We start from the raw sequence: 26,564 nt of genomic DNA on the forward strand, positions 1-26,564 counted from the left end.
TATTTTTTAAGTCACAGCATGCTCACTATAATTTTTGCAAGAACACTCGTCTTTCAGGTTTCACACGATTAATAAAACACAATTTGTTAATGATCCACAATGTCATTAATTTCATTGTCTCACAGCATTCACTTTACATGTTTGATGTAAAAGACTCGTTAATGGGAATTTCTAAGTATTTGCAACAAATAATAAGGCAATTAAGGTCTCCCAGCATGCTAACTTCAGATGTTTTTTGGAAGAATATCATATCAAAAGCAGATATTGATGACACAGAATTGATTTTTGAATGCTTGTGTCTCAGCATTGCCATAAAAGGTTTTAGGTAAAATAGTATAATGAGAATGCTTTTCTCTTAGCATCCTACGTGTGATGCACTACTGCAGTGGTGTGAAGGCGTGTCTCTCAGCATTCATACAAAAACAACCTTTGTCAAGTTTATTTAATTCATTATTATTTATTTGAATTAAAATGATTGCTGAATGCTCGTCTCTCAGCTTTTTACATGTTAGATGTTTCATGTAAAATAGCACTGATGAGAAGGTTTATCTCCCTGCATTCCCTACACATAACAATGACCACAAACTTGTGCGTATATGCACAAGCACTTAGCACAATAAGCTTGGCATTGGCACAAAAATAACACATAAGCAAAAGACTTAAAAATGTTTATGCCACTCATGTGTAAATGCTGAGACACGATCCTCCTAATGGCTCCAAACGAAAACGCTTCACTAAGAGGCAGCTCAGCTCATTGGATGGCAACAGACGACACACAAACGCAAGGCCAGTCGACACAAAATGAACTCCAGCCCCTCAAAAATCCTCAAATAAATCCAACTCTCCATCTTGGATTTAAAAGGAAAATAATTAAAGTTGCGATTCCAAGTTTGTGGAAGCAACGTGGACATAGAAGACTATAATGACACAGCTCTGTGATGCATGGCTAATGCGATCATTAGATGTTTGTTTGGAGGAAGACGCTCGGCTTTCCTTCCTATGGAGCCATTAAGAGCTGGCAGCGCGCTTGTTTTTGCCTTGTTGCCTAAACCGGCCTTTCCATGTGTATAATAATAATAATAATAGGAACACAAAATAAAAATGAAATCATGCTCGTTTTTGATTGACAGTAAGAGGTTGGCAATAGTTTGTTGATATATTGGGCATCTTATTAAGCTATATAAGAGTCAAAATATTAGAAACCGTATAATAAATAAATATTGTATCAGTACTGATTAATCAAGAAGATCTACATGCTGATCTCATTTTAAATTATTTCATTTAAAAATCAAACCTTTACGGAAAAAAAATATTGTATGCGTTTTATGAATTTATATGTAAATAAAGGTTTAATCTTATAGGAATTTTTCTCAAGATTATTATTTTTTTAAATACAACTTTATTCACAAAAAAAATCTTACCTTTTCTATTTAAAAGACAGCAAATGTAGTCTTTTAAAATTGATACAAAACAATAACTGCCTTTTAAAATACAAGGGAAAAAATACAAATGTAGTTTTACATGACCTTTTAATTAATTTTATTTTTTTTACGAGAAGACATTTTATTTTTATCTTATAATAATAAAACATTTTTCCACAGGTCTTCAATCTCTTGATATTAGACATTTTATTTTGATTTCATTAGGCTAAAAATGAAACTACTGCTTTTCTAAAAAAAAAAATATATATATATATATATATATATATAAAGAAAAAAAACTGTTATTCTAAAATGATTAGACTTTTTTTTTACAATTAGAATTAAAAACAAAAAATAATTCAACCTCTTTATATGAAGACTCTTTAAGTAAGTGCACTTAATAGCCTAATGTTTTCTCAAGACCCAGTAAATCAGACAAGTACAAGTAAGTTACCAAAATAAAAAAGTACAGAATTATGTTCCTGTCTGTGGCGTGTTGGCATTAGCCACATAGTCATAAGCCTGATTAAAAGAAATAATAATGTCATAATTGTGAAGAAAAACTATTTTTTACATTTAGTCGTTTCTTGCCTTAAATTGTCGATCAATATGGCTGCCGAGTGATGAATATGCACGAGGCGTCTTCCTCCTCCTCCTCTTCGGCGGCGATGGCTGCGAAGGCCCGGTAATTGCCGGTCGTCAGGGGTGGCAGGAACAGTAATTTGCATCTCGGGGATCCTGCAATCAGCGTTCTATTCATTAGTGCGCCTGCCGCTTCATCTGCTGGCCACTCAGAGCTGCCAATCTACCGGCGGCAGCCAAAGCATGTAGGGAAGAGGGGGGCTGAAAAAAAAAACAGCAAATGGGGAAAAGTTTCAATTACAAGCCGTGGCCGCGCCGAGTGGTGTAACACGTCTTACACCCTATATTTAGGCGGGTTTTTATGCAGGTGATTGACTGGAGGCGCTTTGTGGAAGGAGAATTGGATGAAGAAAGCTCAATGAAAGCGTATAATGGCATGAATGTTCAATCACCGCGGAGCCCAAAGGGGGACCGTCTGCGGCCGTGTGAAGAGGGAGCCTGCGACTGTCGAGACAAGACACAGACGATTGTCACTCAAGGCCATTGTCTCATCAAGATGACACTAGAATTTATTTGCTCGCTTTGTCGTGAAACGCTGCTCACTGTCGCGTATACGACTTCTCGTCTTAATTCCTGACGCTAAAGATGCATGGTGAGGAAAAGTCGAAGTGTTGGGCACAAGACCAAGAAACCAGTGTTTTTGAGTCCACTGATATACATAAGTTGCGTGGACAAACCTTAGGTACTAAACACGGTTGACGACACTTTGTTAGCAGACATCAAGTTATGCTATTATGTTCCACTTTTTCATATTTTTTCAAGAAGTGGTCTTGTAGTTTTTTTGACTCACTTTAAACGTAGCACGGCAACCAAATTCCTACTTGTTGATACACCAGATTAGAGCCAGACAAACCCAAAAATCCTGATTCGCTTTTTGTGTCGATATTAACTCATACACTCCCTGTCGTTTTCACTGAAGCAACCCCCTTCACTCCCGGCTGTTTTACTGGATTTTGACTGATTTTGCAAGGCCCACAGAAGATTGTGTTCTATTGCTATAAAAACATGGAACCTACCAAAAGAAAGATTAGAGTCTCTTCTTTCATCAGCAAAAAATATATTTCTATCTGTTTCCGTTTTGCAGCAATTAGCATTAGAATATAGCCAAGTTTCATCATTATTCACAAATCTATTTAGAACTGTGTGTAAATGAGCTTTTTTTCAACATGGCCCGGGTTGATATCATTTGCTCTGCTGCCACCTGCTGGCCGTTTGTGTAATAACTAGCATTTCTTCAACCGTTCTCTGCAGTTGAGAGGCTGCATCAAAGCCTTCTGTATGCTTTAGCTTAGAAAACAAAAAACACGTATAAATACTGTATGTCTTTGGGACACTTAAAACATTTAAAATAGAACGTATTTATATACGTTTTTGGGAGCAAATAAATTAATGTCCGAGTCAACCCAAATGGGTTACTCATTACTTTTGCTACACCATGCGTTATTCGAAAATGTTATCTTTAGTTTATTTTTAGTTTTAAATAACTTACTTTCATCCCTCACTGTACCCTGGACGATGGCACAACTCATGTTATTTTGGTAAAGTTTTATATCCATCCATGTTCTGTCGTACCAGCTAGCTAGCGCTAAGCTAACCTTGGTGAGTTTGTCTCTTCGCTTTAGTGTTCAAGTTGGCAAAACTCCCTTCATGCTAGGACAGCCTGAAAAGCCAACAGCGAAGTAAGGACAAAGGCGTTGATATACTGCCTTGATAACAAAGAAGGACACTAAACATTCCCATACACACACAAAAAGTTAACTGCATCTGTTTTTAGCCTCTTATGAACTTTTTATTCACCATATGGCATGATGTAATATGTAACTATATTGTGTTTTGTGTAATTTGATTAAAAAACACACACAAAAAACGCATTTGCTCTTATTTTGCTTTGTTTTCCTATGCCAGGTCGACATTGCAAATGACAATGTGTTCTCAATTGCCTTAACTAGATACAAATAAAGGTTAAATAAGTAAAAATAATAATTTGATTCAAAGTAGTAGAAGGGATATCAAAAGTTGAATTTAAGAAACATCGGCTTAATAAATTCATGTCAATTTTAATTAAGAATCCACTAATTGGACGCTTCATTAGGTACACCTGCACAATATAGGGTGGGCCTCCATACATAAAAAAAAGTAGATTTTTCTTATAAATGGAAACTTGGCCACCCTCATTTTTGATTGACATCGCCAGAGTGGTGTTGTATTACCAATGAATGAATCATTGTATTTCTATGACTGACAGTGTCAATCAAAGGGGTTATGTCAAGTTCCTGCCCATGTTTGAACATATCAACCTGCGTTCACCTTGCTCCTACAATGTCCAAAAAAAAACAAATCTCTTCCTTATAAAAGGAGAAGAATGAAGAAGAAACCGGTCTAAATCTTTCCAGTTTGAACAAAATGTCATAAACTGCTAACGCCAAACCAAATTTCATTCAGATCTAATCCATTTAGCAGATTAGCACGAGGTTGCATTTAACATGGAAAATCCCATTTAACACGTTCACACACTTATGTGTGTCAAATCTAATCAGATCAGGCTTCTTTTGTTTTTTTTTTACTCTGAGTGCCTGCCTTGTATCGTAAAATGAACCTAATGTTGTAATCTGTGAGGGCATGAACTGACAAATTTCTAGAGCTCACTGGCGCAACCATGTAAATAACTTGTAATCAATTTGGAAAGCAATGCATACAATGCTATTACCTAATAATAGCCTCTACTTAAGAAATACGGTGCAATTACACTGTTTAAAGACAACAAATCAATGCATTAGTCCGTGCATAGCATGGGCGGGTATTACTGAATCAAATGCATTTGCATCAGTGTTGTTGAATCTTGGGAGGAAAAGATGTCTGAAACACAGAAAAGTCCAAATTTTGTAATGTTGCAATGCAGTTTTGCTCAAATAAAGCGTCATTGTGTTTCTCTGGCGTGGAAGGAGTGAAAGAAGCATGTTTTATATCAAGAACAAACACTCTCAAAGCGCCATTGTTTCGTAGTACTTCTTCTTTTCTGACTAAAGGCTGTGCAGTCTCCTAAAGTGCGGCCAAAAAAAAAAAAAAAAAAAAGATTATGACAAATGTGACAAAGTGCAAAGTGGAATAATAGTTGAAAGGTCTTACTTAAATGGTGCTATGATCTGATAATCTGCCCACTTCTTTTGCATTCATGGTCTCGGAAAGATGGACAGAAGTGAGAGTCATTTTGCAGTAATACATGAAATGTGTGCATGCAAATTGCAAAGTAATTAAAGTAAACTTTTTTTTTTTTTAACTTGTGAGGCATGTTGGTAGAAGAGTACCGGGTCAGCCTTAATGGCACTCATGTAAACTAAATCTTTGACGATTACCTACGGTAAGTACATGAATTCTGCCTCTTAGACCAATTAAGGAAATTATTCAAAAAAATATACAGTATGTAAGTTTTTTTTAATACAATGATTATGCAAATGAATAAATAACGCCTCTTTACTACATACATCGCAGGGTACCAGCGACGGCAAAGACGAAAGGGGTGATGATGAACGTAAAGCTTCTTGTTGCTAGGCAGATTTACTTACTCACTTGACACTAAAAACTGATGATGATTTTCCGATTTATTTAGAAAAATAGTTTTTAATGCCGCTTTCAAATACACTTATTAATATATGCTATTTTATGTCATAAATATTTATATTGTTTTATATTTATATACCTGCTATTAGTAATATATGTTATTGTTTACATATTTATTAAAATAATTACTCCCAAAATATGTTCTATAAAGATTTTTTATATATTTTTCAAATAAAGTTTTTTTTTTTTTTTAAACAATGCAGTAATTTTGCAATTGAATCACTAGCTACAGTATAGGGTAATGATAACCATAGACCTTTTTGCTTAGCTGAATGCATGGAGCACTATCAATTTACAACTGAAATTATTATTATTTTTATTCGTTTTGAATCCGTTTTATTTTAAGTGCAGTGCCCTTTGGCATTCTGTTTTGGTTAATCCCCAAAATTTTACCACAAACTTCATCAAAACAAGCAAACAAACAAAATATACACCTATGAATCACTACTCTGTATTAAATATATAATGCAAATCGGAAAGAAGAAAACAGCACCATCTGCTGGATCTCGGCCCTTAAATCCAAGTCACCAACGACCACAATCACAGCTCAACTTGACCTCGGGATGAACCTGTCAATACACGAGCGGGGAAATGCCCCAATTTCCCATTTGACTTGTTGTGCTTGATCTCAAATCACAGCTCACTTCTCCACGCATGAGCACATTTCCTCCTCTCACTCGTGACAGCCTTTTTATTGCCTTTGCACGGCACCTTTCCACCCCGCCGACGCGCACCTCGGCGGTCGGGCCCAGCGTCTGCCGCGGCAGAAACAACAAAAACGACTCTGACAGGCCTCTGTCAAATTATTAAGGACGCCGCTCTGATGATTCTGCAACCGGACTCCGACCAAGCGTTCTCCAGATGACTGCAATAACACTATTACACTTGCCATCATCGTGTCAAAACACCGCTCGCTGTCAGCCTGTCTGACCAGCTGTCAAAATCCGGCCCCCTCAACCCCCCTTTTATCCGCTCGGCTGTGAAAAGACAAGAGAGGAGCGGTTGAAAGCGAGGTGAATTCCTGGGAACACTTTTGGAGCCACTGAAACACCTTGACACGCACCTGTCAGGGACCTTAATATGGCGTGTATGCACGTGCAAGGGGAGGGGTAAAGAGAGGGAGCGTGGAGCTCGGTGGGTGGCAAAGGAGAGCGATGGCTGCTTCTGACAGGAGCTATTTGGCTAATCCAAAACAACAGCTGTAAGGTAAGGAGGGAAAAGAGGGGAGGGCGGTTTGGGGGGCAGCCATACAGGAGGTAAAAATGAGCCTTTCGTGCAAAAGCACTGCCGTAAAAAGATGACATAAAAACACATTTACAACTGTGATCTCATTTTAGGTCTAATTCGGAACTAGTAATGATCATTCATCACATTTTGACAATTTGAATTCTCTCCAAAACCCTCTAAAAAAAACTCAAAACACACACTTTAGTTTCCAGCTATAGATTTTTTTCAGGAATAGTTTATATTTATACAGCTGTTGTTGTGCCCATTGTTCTCTTGTCCCTTTCCCAGTTTCTCTATTTCTTTTTTTTTTTTTTTCAGGAAAGCTCGGTATTGTTCATTCGATTTGACATCATCATTGCTCTTTTTTTTTATAAAAAAAAATATAATTATATATATATATATATATATATATATATATATATATATATATATATATATATATATATATATATATATATATATATATATATATGTATATATATATATATATATATATATATATATATATATATATATATGTATATATATATATATATATATATATTAATTTTTTATTATTATTTTTTTTTTCTTCCAGTTTCTCTATTTCAGGAACGTGCTGTTAGGGTAGGCAGGAGAGGCAGAGCCTCCCTGTCCCATCCCCTGCATGTGAAAAAACAAAAAAGTAATGATTACATTACATTTGTTTCCATTTTAGTTCTCTTGTCCGTGCTTTATATTGGTTCTCTTTTTCAAGCCAATAATGTCCGAAAGCTGAATTAGTATATTTTCCTCTTCAGCTGGGAGAGCACACATTCGTCAATTGAGCAGGCAGTTATCGGCGTGTGACCTCACACAAAAGACAATGACTAGGTTTACATGCCATCAATATTTGGGATAAGGTCAAAATTCCGGTTTAGGAAAGATTCGGAATAACCTATTTACATGCGTGAGTAGTTAATTATTCAGCCAGCCACAATCAAAACATAAGAAGTCAGTCCTCAAATGAGCAACTCGTACACGGAATCGTTCTGGATGTCATTATTTTACACACAACTTAAAGTTACGGTTTGTTTAAAAAAAAAAAAAGTGTTAAATACGACACAAATTCAATTACTGGCAACACAAATACATATGGCAAGGATTAATGTCCTTATAACTTCATTAACTGCGCCACACAATGCATTCTGGTAACAATATAATATGCAAAACAGGTAGATTTACTACGTCCAGAACTCATATAGATAAAGTGTTGCCGCGTTTCATCTGCATTCGTGTTATTTTTTGGAACAATATGATTACAGTTGAGCTCCATAATTTAGGGCTAGCCCACAAATAGCGAAAATCTGCATATAATTGACGGCAATTGTTTTTAAGTTATATACCAATATTTTACCAATCCGTCCCACTTGGTAATATATTCTCCTCCATGCGGCCCCTGAGCTAATATGAGTTTGACACCCCTGATCTAGATCGTAATATGATCAACACCGGTCTAAACAGCGATGCACAGGCTTCTAGTGCACGGCAGAGTGTGAAAGTACATAGTTACTGCCACTGGGTGGCAGTGCTGAGTAGGTATGTAACGATAACGGCAATATTGTGATATTTAAACTGCCACAATATTGTCGTTATGTCATGATATTAAAAGCAGCACAACTGTTAAATAAGTCAGGTTGATTTTCATTTGTGCAGTTCTAGCGCCCTCTGGTGGCTTTTATTATAGTTTAATTTTCACAACGCATGTTTTGGCCCTTCCATCTTTAAAATCCACGCTAATGGTCAAATGAAGGGGAACATAATATGCTTGTGAATCGAGTCAATATGTGGAGGAACCCAAAGTGTGTTTGCATTAGCAAGTAAATGCCTCAATAGTAAGTGTTATTAGAAATTGTAGGTTGTTTATATACAGTACATTGCTGTTATGTATAAAAGCACAATAATGTGTTGTTGCTTTTTGTTTGAGCTTTTGTTTTGTTTTTTCAAAATTGTGACCTTTTTTTCTCACATCGCCACCCTCCTCACAATATCATGATAATTATCGTACAGTGAACTTCATGAAGTGATATTTGGATATCGTTACATCCCAAGTTTACATGCCATCAATATTTGGGATAAGGTCAAAATTCCGGTTTCTGAAAGATTCGGAATACCTAATTTACATGCTATAGTAGACTAATTAGAGTAATTACCTAGATGGTATTATGATCAACACCGGTCTAAACAGCGATGCACGGGATACAAGTACACGGCAGAGTGTGAAAAGACATAGTTACTGCCACTGGGTGGCAGTGTTGAGTTGAGCAATGCGTAGAAGAAGTGCGGCACTTTTCCATAGAAATGGCTGTACAAAACCACTAGAGGAAAAAATTAATCGCCTATTAAATCGCAACCAAAATATTGACGGTGGTTGGGGGTGGGGTTAATCACAATTTGATTATTTTTCAAAATCGTTCAACCCTAGTGCCTTGAGGTAGCTTCTGTTGTGAATTGGCGATATATAAATAAAATTAACTTGATTTACTGTAATGCCATCGTATGTGGGAATGGACAGCCGCAGTCGCCAATGAGTTTTCCAGCCATTTTCTGAATGCAAAACAAAAATACAATGAGTACACTCACAGTGGAACTACTGTCGGCCAAAGCTCATGCCAACTCACACTCAACCTGCCTCTTTAAAAAAAGCATGCGGGCACTGTTGTCACTATATCACGGTTCACCTTTAACAGGTAATTAAAAAAAAATATATTTTTAAAAGGCTTGATAAAAAGTGCAACGTGGCTATTGCTATGTACAACTGGCTGAAGTTACACAACTGCATGACTATAGTAAACATTGTTAGCTAATTTAACATAGCCAACCACCGCTAGTTAGAAGGAACTGTAATACTTCCACAGGTAGTTAGGCTATAGAGAATATAAGTCAGGTTTCCATCCAAACGTTTGGAAATTTTTATGCGAATTTTGTGAAAATGCACAAAACGGACATGCAACTTATGCCGTTTCCATCCACTCTTCTTTTGCGAACATGCGCCGTAAGATGACCTAGTGACGGAACTTTGGGACAAATGGGGAGTTCCAGGTGGGTATGTTGGTTTTGACGGACTGAACGGAAGTTGTTTGTCTTGTTGGCTCCCGTCTTGCATGTAAGTGAAGTATGTCATTACATTGAGAGCTGATGTTAATACAGTAAAGCCATGAAAAATTGCATTCATGTTTTTATTCTTTAATTAATTATAAAAAAATAATTGTGCTTCTTCGTCTCCCCAAACATATCTTACTTTATCAATCGCCATTTATTGTGACTAAAAAAGTGCGTGTGACGTAGTATTGGTCAAAACGTGCGACGTATGTCCGCTATTGTAAACTTTTTTTTGCCAATTTTGGGCCTTTTTTTTTCGAATTTCTGGCATTTCCATTCAGTTTCTTTTTCGCAAGTCTTGAACATTCGAATAAAAATAGGTGGATGGAAAACCACCTACAGTCACTTGTGCACAGCCAATCACTTTATTGAACAAAATACAGCATCATTGACAACCAGAGTGGCTAACGTTTGGCCATTTAACAGCCAAGCAATTCTACATGATCATTCGCTGACTTTCACGTCACTCAACCGGCCACGCCTTCCTTTTAAAGTATCAGACACATTCATTCAACATCACATACAGTATAGTGTACCATGTTAGCATGGCAACCCCAAGTGGACAAACCTAATACGTGCAATTGGTATTTTGCTTTGCATAAAACCAACACACAGCATGCTGGGTGATGTCACTGTCAGAGGGAGGTGCATACGAGGATAGGCAGCCTGCTGGGACGCCATCGAGTTGCATCCATTAACGTCCGAGACGCAGGTGAGAATGATTACGCACAGTACGGTCACGCATGTACTGGCCTTCATTAAACATCTGGTTGAGTTTTGTCGAAGGGGGAAGCCGCGTAAGGGTGGTCCTCTCTCCTCCAACACATCTGTCCTGTTAACACGGGCCGGGCCGTCAGCGTTCGAACGTCTTAACATCTCCTGTGGGTGTTGCAACATGACACCTGCTCGGCCCACGACTGACTGTATAATTAAAACGGCAACATCAGGAGGAGTAAGGCAAAATATGCCATAATTACTGAATATACTGTATAGCAAGTATTCCTATTAGCGGCCTTTGGGCTTCTCTACCGAGGTGGCTAGAAGAACTACATGGATTTGACTATTCAATACAAATTCATTGACTTTTGCTTCGATTGACATGAAAAATATTCCTGACAGCTTGGGGCGCCACGGTGGAGAGGTCAAACTTCTCCAGAGTCCACAGTCTTTGAAAAATAGCAAGCCCGGCAATAAGAATAAAAGGGTTTTCCCACTCATGGAAGCACCAAACACAAATCACGCCGCTTATCAGATGGTAACATTGTTAACGTGAATCTGTGACTCCAGCAAACCTCAATGCAGCTCTGCTCACCTTTTGGCTTTGCCATTATAGGTAGTAAGGGCATCAAAGACTGAGTCGGGATTCAAACCCTACTGTATAATACGCATGTCATACCAATCCACAAAAAGTCCTCATGACATCATCACAGTGTCATCTAGCCTAAGAAGCACTGGCCTTACTTAGCATAAACCCAGTCTAAAAATGTATGAATACAAATAATATCCCCACCATTCCCTCAATTACGATGATTATGTTTAGAATTGCACTAATTCTTCCACACTTAAGCATCCAAGCATGCCTTTATGGACGTTGGTTTGTGCCTTTTGGCCTCCCGTAAATTTCACTCTAAAAGCTATAACTGTTCAAATAATTTCAAGAAACGTCAAGTCCAACTCCTGATTGACTGATTGATTACAAGGTGTGTCCAAATACTTTCCCCCATTTATCAGTGTGGTCCAGGGTCCATGTTGATGGAATCAGGCCTTATTTGGTCATGAATGTGGTTAGGGGTATAATGATATCATAGAAAAGAATGAGGACACGGCACATTGCACATTAAGTATAATGCTATATTTAGCTGTGAAACCAGGCCAAGGAATTTAAATACCTCAATTTTAAAAGACAAACATGATTGAGGATTTTTTTTTCTGCCTCTTGTACCCATTTATTTGGTATGCATGGTCGAGAGACGGTCAAGCTAACTGTAGCAATGCTATGTATGACGCTAACACGCAGCCAACGTAGTGATAAGGCTAACTTGAAAATTAAATCTTCCCAAAAAAGTAATACACAGATATCAGTGCCTTGGTACACTTTTATTTTGAAGTTGTTTGCGGCAGCACGTGGTGGCACAGTGGCTAACTTGGCTCATCTTCCTCACAGGAAGTTAGAGCTCAGTTTAAGTTGAAATTACCATTTTTAAACTTTTACCAACAACATCAACACAATGCCATCCTGAAATCATGTTCAATCGCTAATTAAGGATGAAAAAAATAAATAAATAAAAATGCTGATATTGTACAATTGGTGCCTGTCCCCAGTGTTAGCGGCTGGTAGCTAGCAGCTAACCCAAAAGCAAATGTGCCATATAACCTGGCAAGAGTGGCCGGACTTCTTTTGAAACTCAGTTTAATAGGTGAAAATGACTCTACACACTTTATTGCAGACATCCTGTGAAGAGGAATAAATGAATTTTGTCCTCTTTGCGTGTTACAAAAATGAAGATAAATTTAATGTAAGAAAAATACACCTTTGCAAAAAAATTTTTTAATCAATCAGAGATCTCTGGACAGATAACAGCCTCTATCATCACTTAAACATCGTGGGATTCAGAGCGTCAAATGTGCTTCTTCCATGTGTCGAACGGCTTTTATAGTTTAAGGACCTCCTCTCTTTTATTTGTAGACAAAACATATCTCTGAGTACTTTTCCAGAGCAGATGGCGTAAACAAGGTCAGATTTGGGTGTGTGTTCGGGACTGAATATGTTATATAGTTGAAGGTTCTATTTTTCCCCATAACAAAATCTCACAAACAAGTTGAACCAAATTTACGGTGGCCGTGACTGATGAAGAAAGTAAAGAGTGTGTGTGTGTGTTATTTCAAAGCAAATTTTGTTTTCAAGACCGAAATGTGCGTGTACAAAATAAAACAAGGAATTTTGGACCAATCAATGTGCACCAGCCCAAGGTCAGACCATACCGAGATCAACACCTTCTGCTCTACTAAGGACACAAAACATTTCGACAAGGTTAATATGAAGAATTGGAATGTTAATAATGGTTAATAAAATAAAATGAAGTATTAAAAATGTTATAATATCTAACACCTGACACAGTTTCAGTTCCCACTGACCATTTTTAACAAACCAGACTTTCTCAAATGATGTTTTAGTCGGCTAATGTCGCTAATGTCTTTCTGACGTCACTTAATCTCGGCTCAAAATCTCACTAGACAAGAAAAAACTGTTTTCTTCTCTATGCACAGTTTAAATCAGGGGTGTCAAACTCATATTAGCTCCCAGGGCCACATGGAGGAAAATATACTGTATCACCAAGTGGGCCGGACCAGTAAAATCATGGTATATATAGTAACTTAAAAACAATTGGCTATTTCCAGGCCAGTCCTGAATTGCGGGGCTCAACTGTAAATATATTGTTCCAAAAAACAAACAAACATGAATGCAAATGGAACGGAGCAACGTTTTGTCCGTATTTTCGGGCGCGTTATACCTGTTGTGCATAAATATTTTGTTCCCAGAATACATTGCGTGACAGTTAACAAAGTTATGAGACGTTAATCCATGTCATATGAGTTTGTGTTACCAGTAGCTGAATGCGCGTCACATTCAACACGTTTATGTTCGATTTATGTTGGTCTATGTTTTTATTTTTATTTATTTTTTTATTCTTAAAAAAAAAAAGTGTCATTTTCTCTAGTGTATTTATAATTGTTCTTTAACCAAGCAAAAATGTATACGTATATTTCATTTTATACAAATACTTGATTATTTGTTTTCATAGGATATTCAAATACCGAAATATTCGATAGCTATTTTAAGTAGTCTTAATTATTTAACATCGCAATGTCAATTCATAGCGCTTACATTGTTTCCTCCCCTAGATGCACGCACACACACACACACACACACATACACACACAGACACCCTTAACCTCCCATATTAATCCATGAGCTCTAACCTGGAGTCTTCTTTAAAGTCACTTTGGGAACTTTAAACACGCTTTCATGTCTGATTGGCCCTGAGTTCTTTAGCGTGTGTGTATTACGCATCCGTATGTATTACGCATCCGAGTGTGTGTGTGTGTGTGTGTGTGCCTAAGTAGCAACAGATGCTGCTTGTGACCTCAGAGGCTTCCTGGAAACTCAAATTTGTCAAAATGAAGCAAGAAAAAGAGAGAGAGAGCGGCAGTTTAGGTAAATGTAACTTATACAGGACACACACGCGTATTCATACACACACACACACACACACACTGTACGCCATGCAAACCAAGCTTTTCGGGTTGTGTTACATGACCTCATGAACATATTGTACACATACAGTATCAAATAGATGATAAAATGTTACTGGGAAAGTTATGTTACAAAACAACTTGTTCTGTTAGTGTTAGTATTATATATATATATATATATATATATATATATATATATATATATATACACATATATATATATATATATATATATATATACACATATATACACATGCTGCAGGTGATGCTGAATAACTTATATTCAATGTGATGGATGGATGAAAATGTTAAGGAAAAAGGAAACACTATGTTAAGTGACAGGGGAAAATAATAAGAAGGTCTGCAGCTGAAATGTTATTTTAAGTCCTTTTTGATGAGGGACAATTTCCTGCTGATTTAATGACAGCCCAAGCAAGTTGTGAAACAAATCCTGTTGTGACTCAAGGCTTCACTTTAGGTTTTCACTTGGTGGCCCCTATCAGGCGATAAGGCCGAAAATAAACCCAGCGTGTGATTGGACGCGGCGGCGGCCGATGGCGGCGCCCCGCTGGGGAACACAGCACAACCTTCGCACACATCATCCCTGCTTTTCTTCAGCACCGGAAAACAATCACGCTATCTGGGTGACGAGCAGGCCTCGAGCCGAGCCCATGATATCACCTCTTTAGGAAAACAAGAGGAAACGCGTGCCAGTCGCTCTCATATGCGACCAATTATTTCACGGTGAGTTGTGGGGGCGGGAGAGGGACGTTTTCAACCATTAGCCTTTTAGCTCCGGGATCATACTGAGGGTAATAGTGACTAAACACTGAATAAACACATTTGGCTAATAGGTCATTCCGACCTGAAGCGGCAAAGCCGTCCGATTGGCTCTCATGGGCGCCATCGTTGGCATTGTGTGTCCGTGGAGCTGCTGAAAAGATGCAAAGGAACATGCGAGTGGTCAAAACAACACATTAATCCGATGAGCCACAAGTTAATCCAAACTGTAATTGATTACTACTCTATAAATATACAATTTATGGCGCTAAATTGTGATTGTGAACAACGACATATGTAAATTGTAATAACTTGAAAAAAAAATTCGATTATGCATTTAATTTTGCTATTGGGACCAGCAATTTAGGTATGGGTTTAAAAAAGAAAAAAGTACAGCTACATAGACATTTTTATAAATCAGTTAAAAATGTGTTGAGGTACATATTAGACTGGATTCATGATTGTTTTGTTGTTGTTGCTTTTATTAATATAATTGTGGCTTATTATTTAGTGTAATCACGTAAAACACCTTATCAGCAGTCACTGTAAATAACATCTATTTACTAATAAGTATATGAATCCTGACATTCATGGAGCTATTGTTATAATTTTGATGGCTAATTATTATTAAATATAGAATAAATTATTGGCAAATGTATAGTTATAATATAAGAGTTGGCATTGAAAGGTTAAATCTATTTCCCATCATTACATTTATATTATGATCAAGAAAATTCAGAAATTGTGTGTTATTAATGTCATGGGAGGCATATTGTCTTTAAGACAGAAATGAGTTGACATCATCATTTTAAAATGAGGAACAATCTGATTAAGACACAATGTTAAAATTTCATATAGTTCAAACTCAATGATGTTTATTTTTCACACATTCCCAGCTGCTTACAGTAATATTCACTATGTATTGATATTAGTGTAGTTTAATTGCTACATACATGCTGCTGATATTGCTGCTTTTCATGTTCACTTTTAGTATCTACTTAATGCCACATACGCTGCCGCTCAGTTTCATGACCTGATGCTGCAAATACGCAGATACTTTTGATTCGTTTATGTTATTATTAATTTGTGCTGAATGTTCTCCAATTTCCTGCTGTGAAACTCAAATTTACCCATTGCAATTCGGACACAAATGCGATAGCGTGACCGATTGTCTGTCAGCATTCACACAAAAAATTATCATTGATTCATTATCGAAATTGTTTTCATACTCAGTTAAGTGTAACATCTGCTCTAAATGTTCAGGTGGAAAGTAGAACAGCAGCATCACAAACTCAAATTTGACTAAGTAGCGCAAAGACCAAACCTAAAGAACCCTAATGTGAATTACGACCTAATTGTTATGCCTTTATTTTCTGAATTGTGTGTGTAAATTATGTTCAAATGTCAAAAGCATATGAATGACCAATCCTAGCATCACAGTTATTTGGATCTGCACTAAAAATAAACCGATTCTTCCCCTGCCCCTTCAACTGAAAATCCAGTGGAAATTGGTAATTGTGTTAGTTTTTGCGTAATCCCACTTTGCCAGGGAGGTTGGCGGTAGTTTACATAACTTGTGCATCTGTATTCTCTACTACATTTATTGGCTTCTTTCTTGAGCTGAGCTATGCATTACACTGTTAAAAACAAAAACACCAACAAAAATAGCAAACCCGGAAGAAAAGAAAAAGCTCTACTTTTAGTTTGGGATGTTTTTTTTTGATTGTAGCTTTTCAGTGTTAGATGCAATAGGATTTATTTCCCTTTTTCAATTATCCCTTAAGAAAAATATTTGCTGCTGTTCTATTTTATGTCTGAACATTTAGAGCAGACTGCAACGGTATGAAAAAAAAGAAAAGAAATGAATCGTGTTTTGTGGAACCTTGGCTGAGTTAAGCGGTGGTGAGACATGTTGTAGCCGTGCAGCGTGGTGGTAAAAAAGTCAAACACCCAGGTTGTGTCGCAGCGAGCCCGCGGCTCTGTTTACTTTCCGCGAGCAGGGCGATCTGGAAGCGTTTGGCCGAGGCTCTGCGCTCACTGGGAACTATCAAGCAATTCACATTTTAAACTATTTTGATATCGGGCCCTGTGGACAGTTGCTCTTTCCTTGAGAACATGACTTGCCTTTGCGCTCTGGGGCCTGCTCGCACGGCCCGAGCAGTAAACACAGGCGTGGAAGCCAGAGAGTTCCTTTTGCGTCGTGAAATGACGACTACACAAAGCGTGTGTGTTGGGGGGGGGGGGGGGGGGGGGGGTGGCCCTCAAGATCTCACGATTGAGGATTCCAGGGGGGAGATCAGTGCAGGCGAGTGACTTACTTCACACTAAGGAAAAACATATATACTACAAATAGACTGGCACTGGATAGAACTTAGCTGCAGTCATATTTGAAATAGATTTTTATAAGAGAGCAATTTTTTTTTAATATGCGTTAAGTACCTATTGAGTTGCACAAATATACAATAAAAGGACTAACAGACACACATATATAATTTGAATTTTTTTATTATTCATAATTTATTTTAATAATTAGATGGGTGATTGCTGATACCAGGTATCGATATTGGGCCGATACCAGGCCTTATTTCAAGGTCTCGGTACTCGTGATAGCACCCTCTTGTGGCCATATGTATATCTTTCTTTAAAATTGCTTGTCATTGTTTTTTGGGGGGAAATGTTATCTATCAAAAGTACCAGTAGTGTCAGTACTTTGTATCGGTGACTACTCAAGAGTTAAGTACTTGTACTGGTATTGGAAAGTGGTATCAATCATCCCTAATTAACACTCAAAACATGATCTGTTCAATTTATTCATAAATGTGCTTATTCAATTAAAAATGGTTTAAATGGTGACTGGTGGATGCAGGTTCATTATACATTGTGCCATCTAATGGAAGAGCTTTTAATTGTTTCACCATATACACTACTGGAATATATAGATGATATCTGTAATTAGACAATTTTTAGACAAATTAAGTGAAATTGGATCTCTCACGACACACTAGTGCAAACGTGTCAAACTCATTTTTGTCACAGGCCACATCATTTTGGTTTTCCTCGAAGGGCCATTATGACTGTGAATAGATATAAATATTTATGTTAACACATGCACAAGAAATTTGATGGATGACAAAAGGGGGGTTTAGTAACAAAAAATCTTGCAATTGGTCAATGCTACTAAGAAACAAAACAATTTGCGATTGTAGTATTTGCCTTCACGGGCACGTGAAATGATGTGATGGGCCAGATCTGGCCCCCAGGCCTTGAGTTTGACACCTGTGCATTAGTGTGACATGGCATCCTGGTTAGGAATCGCTTTAGTGCACTGCAAAAATATCACGTGATGCATTCGCACTATTGTTAATCTACATGCTTTAAAAAGAAGACAATTATTTGTGCATTTTTTAGCATCTTGAAATTATTAAGACAAGCATTCACACTACTGCTTTTGTGTGCTGCAGAAAATATTTGAACGCTGACACACAAGGACTAGCATAGAAACAAATTTGCTTTAAAAAATATATATATTTACTCATATTGTACATACCGTAATTAGAATATTCTTATAATCCATAATGCTGTATATCCTAATTAATTATTTATACAATCTAAAAAAAATTATAATAAAAATGTAAAAAGTCAAATAATTTAAATTTAATTAATTAGAATATTTTTGTAAGCCGTAATGTTGCATATTATAGTTAAATAAATTCATTCGTTTTTTTTTAATTAAATGTAAAACGTACACCACTGCTTCAAGATGTGTCATCATATACCTGAGTAGACATGATGATATAAAATAAGGTACTTTAATGTAAAATGGGGGGTGTCATTAAAAAAAAAAAGGGGGGACACAACATCTGTAATATAACTTTCATCAACATGGCCCAGTAAAGGTACATTAAAGTGATCGATTATCAACACTACTTACAGTAATTTATAATTTAAAAAAAGAGCACTAATTCATCTGCATGTCTCCGTGTTACTTTCCGTTCATTTCTGCTCCTTCCTATTTATTTTTTTGTCTGTGTTGTTTTCTCAGCATTGCAATGCATCACTTGACATTACCCAAGCAAGTTTGAGATGCAGCGCATCAGCTGAAAGCAATTTGGTCCGGAGCGCAGCTGCCAGGCGGATAAGACTTTCCTTCTTTCGTTTACTTTGAAATGTTCCTTTCCCCCCCAACCCCACCCCAACTTCCAAAATACACAAGGCAGCCAAATTGCTGACATGTGTGAGAGGGGGGCAGCGAGGCTCCTGCATTTTTTCATGCCCCCACTACGCAAAAGTCCATATTGTTTATTTAAAGAACGCTGAACACTTTAGCACTATTAAGCAACATGTCATATAGTAAACTAAAGGTTTCCTCTCAGGAAAAATCCCTGACAGTTTATTTTTCTTCAGCAAAAAGTTGGTTTTGACTCACAGGCTGCCTCCATGCACACGTAAGCAACGGGCCTGTGAAGTGTACGACACTAAAGCACAAAGTAAACCTGGAAGTGTTGTGTCTATAGTGGGAGTGAGACCAGAGCATTGGATTATCTCTTGCCCGATGTGTGCACGTCACAAATGCGAGGAATGTGTCAATAGAACGGCTCAAAACTATCATTTCATTGAATGAACCACAAGAGGAAAATTATGTTTAAATTTCTCTTCAATCAGGCTAATACAGATTACACACATAGGCAAAATTGGTACCAATCTGTTTAAAAAAAAAAAAAAAAAAAAAGATCATAAGATTAAATTAAAATTTACTGAGAAATCAGCCATTGATTGATTTATTTGGTGGTCAAAAATAAATAAATAAATATTATTAATAATAATAAACATGCTGCACAGACATAGGCAAAATTGTTGGTACAATTCTATAAAAAAAAGAAGAAAAAACAATGAACACAGAAAAAAGACTGAAAATTAAACAAAAAAACAGCCATTGATTTATTTTTTAGGTCCAACAGAATAATATAATTAAAAAAAAAATGCTTCACAGACATAGGTAAAATTGTTGATACTGTTTAAAAAAAAAAAAAAAAAAAAACTCCACAATGATCACAGAAATAAACATTTACTGAAAATTAACAAAAATCAGTTATTCATTTATTTTTGTGATCCAACAAAATAATTAAAAAATATATTTTTTTATGTAAAAGCTGCACAGCCTGGTGAGGTAATCCCTGTGCTCGATAGGTTTTAGATCAGGGTACGTCCGAATAATCCAATGTTCTGTTCTTAGCCATTATTAGTCAAGTTTTCTGATGCTGTTGAACACTATTATGCTTGAAAACGCTTGATAGTTTTGAAATGTTATTGTACCCTGTGCTGAGCAAGCCTCCTCCATGCTTTCACAGTATGTAGTGTGCTTTTTTTCTTTGTCTAATGCGGCTTGCCAAACAGATCCAATTTTGCCTCACGTGTGTGCAAATGACAGTCTCCCACAAGTTTTATGGCTTTTCAGACAACACAACTTCCATTGTGAACGAGGTTGCAACAGTACACTGACACCAACTCACACTAAGTGACTTTATAACCAAATATTGTTAGACAGTTCAATGACTGCTGCTTATCACACTCTGTACTGTAAAGTAGAAATAGAAACAAGACCCTGGTACAAGTAGAAGCGCTGATCCAAATTCTGAACTGAAGCAAAAGCAACAAAAAAAAACACACAAAAAAGACTGAAAAGTACAAATTAATTTTTACGGTCACTTACATACAATACGCTCAAAATTAGCATCTATAGACACAAAATGGTTTCCCATCGTTTATTAACATGCGTGGTGGTTGCCCTCGGGAGAAGAAAAAAAAATATGTTTTATAAAAACATGAGTTAACTAGCTGAACTCTTATGCTGTCAAAAAGCTTTGCTAATGTGAGCTGATGATCAAAAAGCTGAATTAGCAATTAGCTAGCTCCTGATATCAGTCTAGTAGATGACAACATCAAACGATTCTCCTTCTTACGGGTTAGAATCTGTTGTTGATAATGCTCCCGGTTTTGTTTTTGTTCTTTTCATCTACAATCAATCAAGATCTCATCCGCCATTTACGTGTGTCGTCAATTGCACAAGTCTAACAAAAGTAACCATCTCAAGTTTGACAAAGTAAAGAGTAGAAAGATATGTTTTCAGAGGGGGGGTGAGGGTAAAGCGGAAGAAGGTAAAGGGGACAAGCGAAACGGGCATGACAGCCAGGAGTCAACCTTGCGTGCGTCATCCAAGGCAAGGAGGGGCGTGGAGGGAAGGAAAGAAGACTTCCACGGGGCGCTTTGGGGTCTAGGGGGCCCGCTGAGACGGGAAGGTTGCTCTGACTGATAGCCCACCGGGGCCCACAGAGCCAGCCGACACTGGGAAGCAGCTAATGTACCTTGACATGCGTAGGAAACCCAAAACTCTGCGAGAGCTCCGTCAGATAGGAGCCACCCAGAGGCGTGTGTAGCCTGAGCCGCCGTGTGTCCTCTCTAACTAGCACTGTTTACATGAGTCCCCGGCCAAGGAATGCTCTAGTATACCTTGAAGAAACCACAAGCACAACAGCATTAGAAGCACATCAGCTCCCAACCATGGGAACAAGTCAACTCTGCTGGGCTACCAACAACTGGCAACACTTCGTTTCGTGTGTGTGTGTGTTCAGTACACAGGATCATATCCTTCAGTCAATATTAGCTTGGATGCTGTAATATTGTCAGCAAACGCTTAATGGGAATTGAAAAGGGCAAACTGACTCCTATGTGGATTTCAGTCAGGACTGATTTTCAGAAAGTTGCTCCAGTGACATGATGGGAACGGACAGTTTGGAAACAAAAAAGCAACAATTGTGTGCAAAGTTACGGTCATGACTGCCAACAGACTTTGTTTTTACAAAGACTGGAAACCAGTAGTTATGACCCAATAAAATACTTACCACTTTAACAACAGTTAAACTACTTTTGTGTGGGAAACTTTATTGTGTAGGGACTTGTTATGCGAAACATAGCAGAGATGCACAAAAACATGTTTTTAAAACTACTTTAAAGAAATAATATAATGAAACTCAAGTCCAGTCTCACAAATGGATATTCGTTAGAAAATGGCTACTGTACATATTGCCACTGTCCAACAAATAGGATGCATCTCCAGACGTTTTTTTTAATTACTATATTTAATCCAAAGAACAAGTGTCTTAAATAAATGAATAAAATAAATGTAACAACATATAAAAACAGGTGGAAAATCCAGTCAGTAACAGGTCTTAAATATATAGCACAAAAATACTTTTTTTAGTCACCTTACAGTTTACATACCCCAATAGGATTTGTAAAAATGTGTACCAATCTATAAACATTTACACATTTATTTTTCAACAATATTTAAACTGTAATAGTTTCAAACTAGAACCATCTTTAAATTAAACACTAATAAAGAAAATATGTGAAGGAACCTGTTGAGTCATATCTAAATTTGCCAGTATTTAAAAAATTCTGCTAGGGTAGCTTAACTTGGAAACACAACTGTAGGAGCCATTAGAATACTTACAACCTAACCATTTTCTACTATTTTGGGGGGTGAAAACATCGGCAACAATTATTTTGCTAGGATGGCAGCTAGCTAGCTAGTTAGCTAGCAATCAACGACGTGACAAAATGTAGAAATATTTTTTCAAATGCCTTATTTTTTCTCTTTTTGGATGCAAATCACACAAACAAAGATTTTTCACTAAAGATACAAAAATTTGGGATATTTTTATTTACTTTGCTGGACAGTGCCAACATTGACAAACGGCTATTTGACACACAGCCAGCTATATGACATTTGCATACCAAATAGACGAATGCACTGGATACAAATTTCTAAAAGCCCAACATGGACAGATTAAAATACATTAGCCTATTTGTATTATTATTTTTGGAAGGATCAAAGTCGGTGCTCTCGTGTTCTTATGCACCAAACTCCTCCGAGCGTCTTTTAGGCTGGAACAGAGAAGGGGTCATCTCCATAGTGTTCCCACAAAGGTGGGACACATCAAATGCGCTAATATCATGGCAAAAATGATTCAGGGTAACTCGATTTAATTGAAGACTTAATTGTTAATTTGAATGTGAGTGTGGAATTGTTGTTCAATGTCAATTTAATAATAATTTTTAATGGGTTGGGAATTTGGGAGCATGTGTGATTGGCTGGTGACCAGTCCGGGGTGTAACCTGCCTCTTGCCCAAATTCAGCTGAGATAGGTTCCAGCTCCTGCGTGACCCGAATGAGGACATTGGAAAATTGGAGAACCAAGATATTAGCAAAACCTGATTGATTAATTCATTAAACAGTGTGATCTGAGTCCTTACGGTGATGTCAGGAAATAGTCTAGATCTATCAAGAGAGGCCCTGTTTTATAGCTCAGAGTACATTGTTCACACTAGCTCACACCAAAAATGATTATGTATCATTTTCCTGACAAGGCCAACGTGTATAAACAAAAAACCAAATGAAGGAAAGAATGACTAGAGGTTGAACGTGCACACGGTGCAGCTGGGTAAGGTCTGTTTGGCTGACGAGACCAGCGAAACAGTGCGAGATAAAGCAAAGGGGATGACAGCGTGAAGGCAAATTGGCTCTGACTTACAGCAAGAAAGGAGGGAAAAAAAGGATTGGATGTTGGCACGCAGGGAAAGTGAGTCTGCGGTAGACTTGTAAATAGCCGCAGGGACAGAAGGGATGGAGAAATGGAGCTATCAGCAGAGAAGCGATGAAGGTCTGGGCTGGAGCCAACATAAACACACGCCGGCCCTCAAGGAGCTGCAGCAACATACATGCGCGAAACGGCCTTGTCCGTACACAATATGTACAAACACAAACATGTAAACACTTAAGGCAGTACATTTCATATGCATCACACACACACACAGCGGAAGGCAAGCTCCCAAACCGCAACATCTTGAGTGTTAAGCCGTGTGTCATTTCATTTCATCACATACTTCACATTAGTCCACTTTGCTACGATTCCACAGAATAAACATGCAGCACCCCTAAAAAAAAAATGGCCGCAGTTTTATTTTTACACATGTGAAATAAACACACGGGAGAGCTAGCGGCGCCCCGCAGAAAAATCACTCCTAGGATGTCCTGGCTAGCTCAATGAAAATCATTTTCACTGTATATAAAAAAATAAATAAATAAAAAAGCAATTCCTTCATCATGTGCGTGTGAATGATGAGAGATGCGACCTAGCTACCTAGCCTGCATTAACGTGTGACCGAGCGTAGCTTGCCGTGCTGCAAAACGAGCGCCCTCCTGCTCGGTCTTGTTTTTGACCAGCCAACCAACCGACCGACACACACGCAGCTGCCAACGTGGGCTCAGTGTTTTCTTAAGCATTCAAAAGGTGTTTGGCAAAACTGTAGCGGGATTGAGCACCTGCCGAGCGTGTCTGCCTGGAATGCAAAACACGAGTCGTGGTCGTCACTCCGTCACCAGTGCAGGCTTCCATGATAGCACGGTTGAGGTGTGAGAGTCTTTTAAATTGCTTGATTTAATTAATACTGTGTATTTAAAAAAGTAGAGGTTCGACAGCTATCATCATTAATTATTAAACATAATTATTTTGATCATCAATTTATCATTTAGAGACCTTGTTTGATTTATGGTATGCTTCAACATAACTGAAAGCATGACGAATGAACCTATGCAATCAATGATGGCTGAATGAGCATCTCTACATATAAAATAAGCATAAAGCCACCTACCATTGGCTGGAACATGTGCTTCAACATCAATTCTTGCTTTGATATAGAACACTAATCCCTGCAAGTAAAGACAATCAGTTGAACAGGAAGAAAAATGGCAAAAAAGGTTGTATGAACCAACCCTGGTAGACTTTTGACCTCACTTACCTCAAAATGGCCGGATCATGTGTCAACAACATACAGCACATGGTTTGCATACTCTGTCTCAGTAAGCGATGATTTATTTTTCGATATAATGCATCCGCCAAGCAGGTGTGGCATATCAAGATGCTGATTAGACATCGTGCCTGAAGCTGCCCACAATAAAAGCCCATTCTAAAATATGCAGTTTCATCAAAACTTAATTCACTTGGTATGGAATACCATTCGTGTTTTAATGAGAAGTGATGTTTGAACCTCTTCACTGTACTTTTCTTGTATTGGAGATTGTTCATTAATTTTAGCACATTTCTTTTTTTGATTGGTTAGAAGAAAAGAAATAACCTTGATTATACTGCCAAGTGCGTTGACAAAGGATAATGATGCCTGAGGCTTAATTGCGCACTAACAAGAGAATTCTATCTTTACCAACTCTACAGAAGGGTGACCAGACATTCTGACTTTAAGCCTCGATTCCCGGCGGATTTCACCAGCCCCATAGTTTTGTTTTGTCCAACTTTTATGAAGATGCCATCCGGGTATTTTTAGTCCAGTCAGCAAACCAATTGTTTAGGCCATGTTTATGTCAATCACACAGTTGTCATAGCGATGAATACGATAAACTCCTTCCTATTTCCTTTCACACTCATACTTGCGCTCACTCTCATCCCCATCAAATCGCTAGCAGCCGCATGCGTGTTTTTCGTCATATCGGAACTTGAACTACTTCCTGCTTTCGTGTCTAAGAATCATGGGTAATGTAGTCTTACTAGCCTCATGATGCGGTCGCCGATCACCAATTCATTTGTTGAGCAGTGTTGAACTGTCAACCAATATATTCATGTTTCAATGGTACTTGTTCGATTGATTGATTGATTGTAAATTGAAATTATTAAATGAAGTAAAAAATTTAAAAATTAAAAATATAGCATTAGCTAAAGTAATAACACAACCAGCTGTCACCAGAATGGCTACAGCAATTAAATTGGTCATAAATAATTCATTAATAATAATAATAATAATGATTTATTATGTAGTCTATTTTATTTAATTTGTACATTTTTTGCATTCATTTCACTGGTGGTAATTCTTTAGACCGGGACTCCAGCCCCCCTTATCCCAGATTGAATCATGTTGTTTAACAGACTTGAAATAAATACAACCTTGCATAATATATAACCACGTCTGCTACATTTCAGCCTCCCTCCTCTCTTCTCCACGCCAGTGGGGGGGGGGGGGGGGTTGTGGTTGCAGTAGTGGCACTTGTGGCCGGTGTATGTTGCCACATAAAGCAACAACCTGCATGGCAGTTCAAAGCCAAGTGCGAGGGGACATGAAAGTAGCACACAAGATCACAGGGTGAAATGGCAAGGAGCGTAAACAGAACACGCCTCCATTTGGGGGCCCAGCTCAAGTGTACCCTCATTGGGGGCTCTCAACTTTATGGATGCTTGCCGGTTTCAACTCTATCCATTTGCAGAACAAGTAGACATCTGCCACCCTGCACTGCTTGGTGCTCATCACCAATCCAAACATGCGTTTAATTGCGTCCACTGTGACACTAGACATTGGGAATATTGACAGGCGTGTTACAAAGCAGCCAGGTTGTTTTGAGTATTTTAGCGTGTCCAGCTCCCAGGCGGGCTGTTGCTT

The 26,564-nt window shown here is 37.8% G+C and overlaps 1 protein-coding gene across 2 annotated transcripts in view; it reads right to left on the bottom strand.

The window, feature by feature from the left end:
* Positions 1–25,580, bottom strand: part of LOC144063601 (keratin, type I cytoskeletal 18) — a 39,737-nt gene extending 14,157 nt beyond the window's left edge. The window contains exons 1-3 of one of the 2 annotated variants that reach the window (XM_077585312.1): positions 24,921–25,580; positions 24,774–24,831; positions 2,013–2,159 (exon numbers count right to left, since the gene is read on the bottom strand). The gene's annotated coding sequence lies outside the window, so the exon portion shown is untranslated. Of the gene's footprint in view, positions 1–2,012; positions 2,265–24,773; positions 24,832–24,920 lie in introns of both variants that reach the window. The other variant, XM_077585311.1, reaches the window with a different exon arrangement.
* Positions 25,581–26,564: the final 984 nt, after the last annotated feature.

The sequence above is a fragment of the Vanacampus margaritifer genome, chromosome 14, assembly GCF_051991255.1.
Source record: "Vanacampus margaritifer isolate UIUO_Vmar chromosome 14, RoL_Vmar_1.0, whole genome shotgun sequence".
In the NCBI taxonomy this organism is placed as follows: domain Eukaryota; kingdom Metazoa; phylum Chordata; class Actinopteri; order Syngnathiformes; family Syngnathidae; genus Vanacampus; species Vanacampus margaritifer.